Below are 10,267 nucleotides of genomic sequence, written 5' to 3'. Positions count from 1 at the left end.
CGGGCTACTTTAATCGGAAATAAAAACAAGAAATGCTGGAAATACTAAGCAGGTCTGGCAGCATCTGTGGAGAGAGAAGCAGAGTTAACGTTTCAGGTCAGTGACCCTTCATCAGAACATAAATATTAGAAATGTAAAAGGTCACAGAATAAAGGCAAATGGTATGTTAATGGTGTGGTGAAAGACAAAGCAAGAGTACAGAGAGGGTGTCAATTGACAGTAAAATGAACTGCCCTGGCACCAAGCACAAACATGAAAAAAAAGTGGGTAGGCACAGTAGAAACAAACTAAAATAAAATAAACAAATAAATAAGAAAAAATAACTAAAAATCAAAAGGGGGGCCCATCATGCTCTGAAATTATTGAACTCAATGTTCAGTCTGGCAGGCTGGTGCGTGCCTAATCGGTAAATGAGGTGCAGTTCCTCGAGCTTACATTGATATTCGCTGGAACACTGCAGCAATCCCAGGACAGAAATGTGAGACTGAGAGCAGGGGTGTGTGTTGAAATGGCCAGCAACTGGAAGCTTGGGGTCATGCTTACGGACTGAGCAGAGGTGTTCCACAAAGTGGTCACCCAATCTGCGTTTGGTCTCCCCAATGTACAGGAGACCACATTGTGAACAGCGAATACATTACACTAAATTGAAAGAAGTATAAGTAAATCGCTACTTCATCTGAAAGGAGTGTTTGGGGCCTTGGATAGTGAGGAGTGAGGAGGTAAATGGGCAGGTATTAAACCTCCTGCGATTGAAGGGGGAGATGCCGTGGGAAGGGGATGAGGTGGTGGTGGTAATGGAGGAGTGGACGAAGGTGTCACGGAGGGAATGATCCCTTCGGAATGCTGACAGGGGAAGGGAGGAGAAGATGTGTTTGGTACTGGCATCATGCTGGAGGTGGCGGAAGATGATCCTTCGGATGTAGAGGCTGGCGGGGAGGAAAGTGAGGACAAGGGGAATTCCTCCATCAACACAAACTCGAGGAACAGCACCTCATTTACCGATTAGGCATGCTACAGCCTGCCAGACTAAACACGGAGTTCAATAATTTCAGAGCATGACAAACCCCCCTTTTTATTTTTAGTTATTTTTTCTTTTCAAATCCTCTCTGGCCACAGGAGAGGTACCAGAGGACTGGAGGACAGCGAATGTGGTACCATTATTCAAGAAGGGTAGCAAGGATAAACCAGGTAATTACAGGCCGGTGAGTCGAACATCAGTAGTTGGGAAACTACTCGAAAAAATTCTGAGGGACAGGATTAATCTCTACTTGGAGAGGCAGGGATTAATCAGGGATAGTCAGCATGGCTTTGTCAGGAGGAGATCGTGTCTAACTAACCTGATTTAATTTTTCGAGGAGCTGACTAGATATGTAGATGAGCGTAAAGCAACTGATGTAGTCTATATGGACTTCAGTAAGGCTTTCGATAAGGTCCCACATAGGAGATCGATTAAGAAGGTACGAGCCCATGGGTTCCAGGGCAATTTGGCAAATTGGATCCAAAATTGGGTTAGTGGCAGGAGGCAGAGGGTGATGGTTGAGAGTTGTTTCTGCGAGTGGAAGCCTGTGACCAGTGATGTACTACAGGGATTGGTGCTGGGACCCTTGCTGTTTGTAGTGCACATTAATGATTTAGACGTGAATATAGGAGGTATGATCAGTACATTGGCGGATGACATGAAACTTGGTGGTGTCGTAAATAGTGAGGAGGAAAGCCTTAGATTACAGGACGATATAGATGGGCTGGTAAGATTGGTGGAGCAGTGGCAAATGGAATTTAATCCTGAGAAGTGTGAGGTGATGCATTTTGGGAAGACTAACAAGGCAAGGGGATATACAATGGATGGTAGGACCCTAGGAAGTACAGAGGGTCTGAGGGACCTTGGTGTACTTGTCCATAGATCACTGAAGGCAGCAGCACAGGTAGATAAGGTGGTTAGGAAGGCATATGGGATACTTGCCTTTATTAGCCGAGGCATAGAATATAAGAGCAGGGTGGTTATGATGGAGCTGTATAAAACACTAGTTAGGCTACAGCTGGAGTACTGTATACAGGTCTGGGCACCACACAATAGGAAGGATATGATTGCACTGGAGAGGGTGCAGAGGAGATTCACCAGGATGTTGCCTGGGCTGGAGCATTTCAGCTATGAAGTGAGACTGAAAAGGTTAGGGTTGTTTTCCTTAGAGCAGAGAAGGCTGAGGGGGACATGATTGAGGTATACAAAATTATGAGGGGCATTGATAGATTAGATGGGAAGAAACTTTTTCCCTTAGCGGAAGGATCAATAACCAGGGGGCATAGATTTAAGGTAAGGGGCAGGAGGTTTAGAGGGGATTTGAGGAAAAAGATTTTCACCCAGAAGGTGGTAGGAATCTGGAACACACTGCCTGAAGATGTGGTAGAGGCAGGAACCATCACAACATTTAAATATTTAGATGTGCACTTGAAATGCCATAGCATACAAGGCTATGGGACAAGTGCTGGAAAATGGGATTAGAATAGTTAGGTGCTTGATGGCCAGCACAGACACATTGTGCCGAAGGGCCTGTTTCTGTGCTGTATGTTAGTTTGTTTCTACTGTGCCTACGCACTGTTTTTTTTCATGTGTGTGCTTGGGGCCAGGGTCATTCATTTTACTGTTAATTGACACCCTCCGTGTACTAACGCTTTGTCTTTCAGCACACCGTTAACATACTGTTTGCCTTTGCTCCATGACCTTCTGGTCAGTTATTCTCTGTGACCTTGTCCTTCCCTTTTGTTATCTCTTGCCCCACCACCCGCTTTACTTGCTTAAAACCTCTCTAACAGCACTGTGGTTGTACCTACCCCAAATGGACTGCAGCAGTTCAAAAAGGCAGCTCACCACCACCTTCTCAAGGGCAATTAGGGATGGGCATAAAATGCTGGTCTGACCAGCGACGCCCACATCCCATGAATGAATAAAAAAAATTCTAATATTTATTTGTCAGTTCTGATGAAGTGTCACTGACTTGAAAGGGTAACTCTGCTTCTCACTCCACAGATGTTACCAGACCTGCTGAGTATTTCCAGCATTTCTTGTTTTTATTTCAGATTTCCAGCATCTGCAGTATTTTGTTCTACTTTAATCGGATATAGACAGGCACTGAGCGTTCACTTAGTGTAACCCGATTTTAACCGATATTATATTCATGCGATAGTGACACTCAATACACGAATAGCAGCCAACCCACTATTTGCAGAGATTTCCACTCCATCACCTTGGAAGTACATCAACTGAATCGAACGACTCCTCTGGACCAGCCGCCGCGGCCAGTCTAGTCTCAATCTGACGCCGGCCCTTTTTATCTGAACCTCGAGCCCCTGGCGCTCAACACCTGTTCCCTCGCACCTACACATAGCATCGCGCCTGCGCCTGAAACAACACATGCCCCTCTCGCGCAGCGACCGTTGCAGCTCGAGCGCGCTTTCAAATTGACTTCTCTCCCCCGCCCAGCCTCTCGCCAATACCAACCGCCCTCAGAGACAAGCGCAGGCGCAGCAGAACCCATCACACACTCGCTCAGCTGAATCGGGCATGGAGGGGCGGGGTTTAATCCGCGCTTCTTGCGCGCGAGCGCGATGACGCACGTCCTTCCGGTTGCCCTGGTAAAATCCCCGGATGTGGAGTTAGTCAATACGGTACCTTAACCCGTGAAATGCTGGCGCCGCGGGGCGGATAGCAGCTGCGGTGGAGCGGGGAGGCTGTGAGTATTAAATATTGTAGGAATGGGGTAGGAAAGGATGGGGAGATGCAATTGCGGCCGTCTTTCCTCTAGGACACGGTCTGTCAGTGTGCCGTGTGGTAGCGGCTCTGACAGGAGCGGTGGCCTTGGCCTGTTTTCCCTGCAAATGTCTAATTGCGCTGGAAGCGGTAGGTGGTGGTTATCCGCTCTGGAGCCCAGAATTGTGTCTTATTTATTATCATTTAAACTGTTTTATCTAGTGCCACTTGGTTTCGTATCCTGCACCAATGTGTTTAGACATCGGTTTGCACTATTATAACCTGAAAGAGTAGAGATATTTCATGGCAATCAAAGAAGCAATGAATGCAAGGGAGATTGTTCTGTGTCGAATTTTAATTCATCCACCTTATCAAAGACTGTAATGAGCGAGAAGGTTTGGAAAGGTTACGTTAGTTATTTTTCTTAGCGAACAGGGGCCAGGAGGAGTAACACAGGAATGTTTTTTTCCCCCTTTGGTTTTAATTTCGATTGTTCCAAATCTGAACCCAGGTAAAACGTTTTCCAGAATTTGTTCTGCTGACGAACTGTACCGGTTCTTTTTAACCGACCATTCGCTTTTTCGAGACATATTATATTAGTTGTTTTCGCACATACCCGCGTGTGTTTTTTTTTCAGTTGAAGGGCGCATTTTAGAAAATTTTGCTTCTTAATGTGAACTCGTATGTTAAGCGTTTGACCACCATACCTTTTCAGTACAAGGAGTTTTGTACGAGAGACTATAATTGTTGCTTAAAAGCATTTTGGGCTGGACTTCTTTGCAAAATAGAGCATCTTTAAACATATATAAAGCTGCAAATATATAAAGGTCTAAAACTCAGGCTGGACTTATTTATTATGTTGTTTTGCATGACATTGCAAATCTATTCCTGTGTGACTGCCAAGAAATATCTGGGTTTGGGCAGATGTACACGCAGAGTAAATGGATCCAGCAAACCAGCTCATAGTGCAAGCCTATTCCTGTACATTTGTGCAGAAAATGGATCTCAACAAGCATGCATTCACTTATCTGCATCTTCCATTCTGTGAAACTGCTATATTTTGCAGATGCAAAGATGATGTTTCAATTGGAGATCATTTTCAAATGTGAGATTAATACCAGGACTCTCTTTTTGCAACATTGAAGTTTACAGCACAGAAGGAGGCTTTTGTTTCTGTTTCTGTTCTGCTTCTTTGCTAATTTTGATCACGTCATTGGGTGCTGGTTTTGTTGGGGAGGTAGATGTTTCATAATTTGTGCTGTCACTGCATTTTAAAGACTTTATACTTTTTTGTTTGCACATTTTTGATAGGTAGTTATATTAACTGGGAAACCCATTATGGATAAAGGGTCTTTTTAAAATAAAAGGCATAATTTAAAAGCAGGAGGATGGGAATGGTTTAATTTTAATTGAATGTTGTGTAATGAGACTATACAATAACCTTTTTAATAACTAGATCAGAAATCCTAGAACACAATTTGGATCTGGGTTAGCCACCATCCAAATGAAACACTAGGGATTTATGGTTCCATAGAATTTGTGACTACTTAAACAGGGATTAGATACATGTGAGGATGGCAGCCATTAAAAATGTTTTTTTTTGATATGCTTACAGGTTATAGAATAGGATTTGCTGTATGTTCGAGAAAAGTTGGGAAATGCTTGCAGAAGACTTTTGTAATTGACTGCAGCTATTCAAATAGGTGATAGTATTGAATAGGTGCACATAATTTTTGTGTTGTTCTGCATTTTTTGGTAGGCTCTAATAATTTTTTTGAACCCCAGCATATCTGAATTGTATGACTCAGTTAATGCTTAATTGATGCAGATGGCATAAGCCAAGCTGCTTCTGAAATTTGCCATTATGATTGCTGTTGATAGTAATCTATTCAGATTACTTTTCCAGGATACTTTAGGTTATGTTCACAATGGGAAGATTGGGGCACAAAAATTCTTACAGGGTGGATGTGGGTAGGATGTTTCCTCTGGCTGGTGAGTCTAGAACAAGGGGACAGAGTTTCAGAATAAGGGGTAGGCCATTTAAGACAGAGATGAGGAATTTTTTCACTCAGAGTGGTGAATCTGTGGAATTCTCTACCCCGGAGGGCTGTGGAAGCTCAATCATTGAGCATGTTCAAGATGGAAATCGATAAGATTTCTGAATACTAATGACATCAAGAGATATGGGGATAGTGGGGAAAAATGGCATAGAGGTAGATGATCAACCATGATCTGTTTGAATGGCAGAGCAGGCTCGACGGGCCAAATGGCCTACTCCTACTTCCTATGATCCTATAAAACAGTGCAAATCCGAGACTGTGTGGTTCCTAGAAATTCTGGCTCATTAAATTCAATGAGCTGTAAATTATTTGCGCCTAGCTGTTGGTCTTTTCTGACTGAAAATAGCACCAGAAAGTTTACCTGGTCAGCAGTTCTAATGTTGTCTATTCTGCATTTAGAAAATAACTTCTTGGGGTGACTGAAGTCTAAAATGGTTTGGCTAACTTAAGATGTGTAGGTCAGATGGTTTCACAGGTCGGCGCAACATCGAGGGCCGAAGGGCCTGTACTGCGCTGTAATGTTCTATGTACAGTTGGGTTAAATCTTTTTAATAAAAACCAGCAAAGAGAAAAGTTTTTTTAAAAAATAGATTGTTTAGGGTTGCTCGAAGTATCAAGGGGTAAAATTACTTCAGTCAGTAAGTTGAGTTTAAAAAAAAAAAGTTGAAATGATTGCAAAATGGGAGTTCACATTTTATATTCAGCCAAACTTTTTTTGTTAAAATTGTTGATCGGTGCAGTTTCACTCCGCCCCCCACAACTGACTGCAGTCTAAATTCATTTTCTAGTGGATAATACTAGATAGAATGAGCACTTGATTTGCATTGCTTGTTTTAGTCTGCAAAACATTTGAAAAGTAAAATTACAATTGTTTTCCATTGAAGTGAAAGAACAAGAAATGATGACTCATTATTTCAACCAGTGTTTTACATTTCTTTGTTCTGTGAGCATGATCCTTTGTTTATCTGTTGCTGTCACATTGTGAGTGTTATTGGTATTCCTCAACATTTCAGGATTTGGAAGACTTACTTTTTTACATCCTTGTAACTTGTATATGTACTAATAGTGAAACCTGATTTAAATATGTTCTGAGCTTTCAAGTCAATATGAATTGTTTAAAATGCACAATTTTGAGAACTTCATCTTTGACAAAATAAAAGCCTGCAGGAAAATAGTATCCAGCAATGATCTCATTTTAATGTATTAAATTTGCTTTGTGAAACCAAGTTCTTGATTTCATGTGGATAGGTTTTGCAACACAAATTAGTGATTTTAAAAGGTGGATTTCTTTTCCCAAAATATATCTGATGCAAGAAATAAATGGAAGCTGTTGAATTTCTTCCTGCACATGTTACTCATTCTGTCATGTTAATTATATGGATGTCTGATTGTCTTGTTTTTGCCTTCTTCAAAGGTTAAATCAGTGAAATGCTTTATTTTGGAAAAGAATTCTAATGATGTCACAGCATACTGTGCTCATGTGCCTCCTGAGGGTTGGTTGGTTTGTTTTCTTGTTTTCAGTTGTACCATAACCCCATGGATACAAGCGTCTCCCAATTTGCTGCAGTGACATATGTGATAATCAGCCTACCTGTGTATGATTGGCATTCTTCCATCTACAAAAGATGATGGACATGCAGCAGTCAGTTTAGGTAGGGTGTCTTGGTGCACCTTTGCTGATGGCTGTGAAGGCCAATCCTTGAGAGGCAGGTTCTGCCACACACGAAGCTGCCAAGTGATGTGAGTTGTTTTGATGTTGGCGCCTGTTGCCAAGCTGCTGTAGCAACTGGGCGTCGTGGTAGTCTACACAAGTCCACAGGATGTGCTGCCATTTCCCACTTTCTCTAGCTAGTGACTCCCAGTGTGCGCCATATGCTCTGCATATTTTTGGATTTCTCTGGATGGGTTCTGGGTCACCTGCACCAGCTGTAGGCTACAAGTGGGCAGCGCTTTCACAGCTGAAATCTTCTTAGTCTGACATCCTGTTAGTTTTTTGAAGGGTAGGAATATTATTCTTTAAATTTACTCTATTGGCATTTAACAAAAATTGCTGGAGATCATACTGTATTACAAATAATGGAAGGCAAAGCCTTTTGAGAGGCAAAGAAGTATATTAGAATTAGAACATTACAGCGCAGTGCAGGCCCTTCGGCCCTCGATGTTGCGCCGACCTTTGAAACCATCTGACCTACACTATTCCATTTTCATCCATATGTCTATCCAATGACCATTTAAATGCCCTTAAAGTTGGCGAGGTCTACTACTATATATTAAATAGGCTACTGTAATAAATGTCTCTTCGGATTTGAAGTGTATCTTGGCTGCCCCTCCTCTTTTTGTTTTGCTATAACTACTTTCTTCAGTAATCAGCATCCTAATTTTATGTGTACACACTCTACTATCCTCCTTTTATTCTCTGGCTATGAATGCAGGTACTCTCTTTCACCTCTATCAACAATGTTTTATAACCAACTACCTTTGAAGTGCCATATAGGCCTGGGCCCTGTCAGCCACAGTGGGGTGGGGAATCCTTGGTTGAGGAAAAAGGAAGACATGTTTGAAGCGCTGTTGTGGGACGTTGCATCATCAGAACAGATGCGTCGGATATGGAGAAGCTGAGAGAATGGGATGGAGTCCTTACAAGAAACGGGGGTGTGAGGAAGTGTAGTCAAGGGTAGCCGTGGGAGTTGGTGGGCTTATAATGAATATTAGTAGATGGAGACAGAGAAGTCAAGCAAGGGAAGGGAAGTGTTGGAAATAGACTTTTTAAAAGTTGCATCCAAACTAGAGATTTTTGTTGGCTTCGTAATATGGCATTTGAAACTTTTTTTGTATTTGGTTCACCTGTTACAGTAGATACAAATGTTACAAGATATGGCTGATTTTTGGACAGTTATTAGACCAGGTTATCCAAACTTGGTCCTTCTGGGCCGCTTAGCTGCATATCATTGAGTCTTACAGTTAATACCATCACAGAGCAAAACTAAACACCACTGAATGGACTTTTGTCTTTTCTCAGCATCCAGGTAGAATCTAATAGTAAGCAATTACATTCAATTTATACTGTGTGTATTTAAATCAGACGTTTCAAGATGTTCTTCAGGCCAAGGCCTAGATGGCATTTCTGATGGTTACTGTGGTCTTGCTGCAATTTCAACTGCAATAGGTATTGAAACTGCCCTCCCCGCAGGTTCTTGACAGCCCTTGACAATGTCCATCCCATTTCCCACACTTCTGTTCTTACCCCTTCTGGTTCAAGAATTTCAGACCGTAATCCTTTTCCTCCATCTTGTTTCCTTTTGGTTTATTCTTGTTTTTGTCTTGTCGCTTTCGGACGACAGCTGTTCAACATTCTGCCATTTGCACTTATAAGCACAACTTTTGTTTTCTTTTCTTGACCCATTGCCACTCCCTTCAGCCCAGCCCTACCAACTCTTTTTTTTTTTTGTTTTTGTTATTTAATCTCTTGTACTCCTTCCCTTTTGCTCTCTTTCCACCCTTCCCCATTTCACTCGTTTAAAACCTACTACATTTCTAAACTTTTCCCAGTTCTCTTGAAAGGTCATCGACGTGGAAAAGTTAACTGTTCTCTCTCCACGGATGCTGCCAGAGCTGCTGAATATTTCCAGAATTTTCCATTTATTTTGGATTTCCTTTTTATCTGATGTTCCCTCCTTGTTTAGAGATACAGCACTGAAACAGGCCCTTCAGCCCACCGAGTCTGCGCCGACCAGCAACCACCCATTATACTAATCCTATATATCCTGCCACATCCCCGACCATCTACCTACAGTAGGGGCAATTTACAATGGCCAATTTACCTATCAACCTGCAAGTCTTTGGCTGTGGGAGGAAACCGGAGCACCCGGCAGAAACCCACGGGGTCACAAGGAGAACTTGCAAACTCCGCACAGGCAGTACCCAGAACTGAACCCGGCTCGCTGGAGCTGAGAGGCTGCGGTGCTAACCACTGCGCCGCAGTGTTCTCGTGCTCTCTCAATCCGACAACTCTTGAGCCCCTTCTCCATTAGCTGCTGACAGCAGTTTTGCTGCTTTTGCCCATGGCTGTGCCTACCCCCTCCCCAAGTCCTTGCTTGATGAAACTGCTTGTAGCTGCATTGCCACTTTTTTTAAAAACAAAGAATTAACTTGCATTTGTATAATACCTTTTACAACCTCAGGATGTTCCAAAGTGCTTCATCGCCAGTGAAGTACTTTTGAAGTGTATTTTGTTACGACCAAAGCAGGAATAACAATTCAGTCCCACTATTCCACAGGTAATAGCATATCAAAATAAAGTTTCCTACCGACCGAAGAATAGCCAAACTAACCACATTTGTCCCCCAGAGTAAAGCACACCAAACCAGGTTTCTTTAAACAACAAAATTAGCTATTTATTAGAAAAGAAATAATAAGTCTTAACTACTAACGAGATAAATCTCTCTTTCTTTCTCCTTTTTAA

The 10,267-nt window shown here is 42.3% G+C and overlaps 1 protein-coding gene across 10 annotated transcripts in view; it reads left to right on the top strand.

The window, feature by feature from the left end:
- Window positions 1-3,644: 3,644 nt before the first annotated feature.
- herc1 (HECT and RLD domain containing E3 ubiquitin protein ligase family member 1) overlaps window positions 3,645-10,267 on the top strand; it is a 295,507-nt gene continuing 288,884 nt past the window's right edge. For 9 of the 10 annotated variants that reach the window (XM_068015273.1, XM_068015277.1, XM_068015276.1 and 6 more), the window contains exon 1: window positions 3,645-3,728. The gene's annotated coding sequence lies outside the window, so the exon portion shown is untranslated. Of the gene's footprint in view, window positions 3,729-3,876; window positions 3,896-10,267 lie in introns of those variants that run through there. The other variant, XM_068015268.1, reaches the window with a different exon arrangement.

This window comes from Heterodontus francisci, chromosome 35, assembly GCF_036365525.1.
Source record: "Heterodontus francisci isolate sHetFra1 chromosome 35, sHetFra1.hap1, whole genome shotgun sequence".
In the NCBI taxonomy this organism is placed as follows: Eukaryota; Metazoa; Chordata; class Chondrichthyes; order Heterodontiformes; family Heterodontidae; genus Heterodontus; species Heterodontus francisci.
This window is presented reverse-complemented; position numbering and strand designations above follow the sequence as displayed.